Raw genomic sequence first — 906 nt, 5'->3', positions numbered from 1 at the left:
ACCGTACATTCTCCATTTTTAACCGAATTGATACCTCCTTTGTCATATTCATTTCCTCTAAAAAATTAACACATTAATGAAGATCAGCTCCTTTTCGTAAATGAGTTAATAAAACGACCAAAAAATATGAAGTCAACTTATCGTCAATTGCTGTATTACGTCGGGAGAAAATTATTATAATGGGATGAAATTGCGACGCTTGGAATTCCTTCTTTGTATTTTGGCGCGAAATCTCGGACGCGTTTTTTTTTTTTTTTCGGGTTTTTATGTTGTGATTATTTGATTTTTTTTTTCGTTTTTTCTGTTCGTTTTTTTTGTTGTTGTTGTTGTTGTTATTGTTGTTATTTAATTATTTTAAGATTATTTTCTAAAATTTGTGCTTTATTCGTTATGTATGTTGATGGTATTCTTAGAGGTTTTTTTTTTTTTTGTAATTTTCTATACTGATTAATTTATTTACAGTATTTTTTTTATCTTTTTTCTTATTCTGTTTATGCACGATAAAAAAAATTGTTTTTGTTTTGTATTCTTCTTATAAAAAAAAATACGTGTATTGGCGAAGTTATCACGTTTAACATGTCCATATTTCTTGTTTTACCTTATTTTTGTTATTACCATTTTTTGTCATTGCCTTTCTTCTTACCATTAACGTTGTTGTGATGAAATAATAAATGTATATTTGTGTGACAGAAATAAGGAAAAGATGTGGCCAGTGTAAGTGAATTGCATAATCTTTTTCAACCATTTTCCTTCGTCACTGTCTGTCTATCTATTTTTTTTAACTCAATATTCTTGTTCGTTATTATTCTATTCTGTTATTAATCGCCTCCCCCCCCCCCTCTCTTGTCAGATCCTCTTATCTACCTCTTGGCCTATCTCTTCTCTAATCATCCTGCTAATCTTATT

At 29.1% G+C, this 906-nt stretch overlaps 1 protein-coding gene across 1 annotated transcript in view; it reads right to left on the bottom strand.

The window, feature by feature from the left end:
- LOC119586674 (E3 ubiquitin-protein ligase TRIM50-like) overlaps positions 1-906 on the bottom strand; it is a 5,125-nt gene that overhangs the window by 1,054 nt on the left and 3,165 nt on the right. The window lies entirely within an intron of this gene.

This window comes from Penaeus monodon, chromosome 21 (assembly GCF_015228065.2).
Source record: "Penaeus monodon isolate SGIC_2016 chromosome 21, NSTDA_Pmon_1, whole genome shotgun sequence".
Classification (NCBI taxonomy): Eukaryota; Metazoa; Arthropoda; class Malacostraca; order Decapoda; family Penaeidae; genus Penaeus; species Penaeus monodon.
The sequence above is the reverse complement of the archived record's forward strand: the minus strand, read 5'-3'. Positions and strand labels throughout refer to the sequence as shown.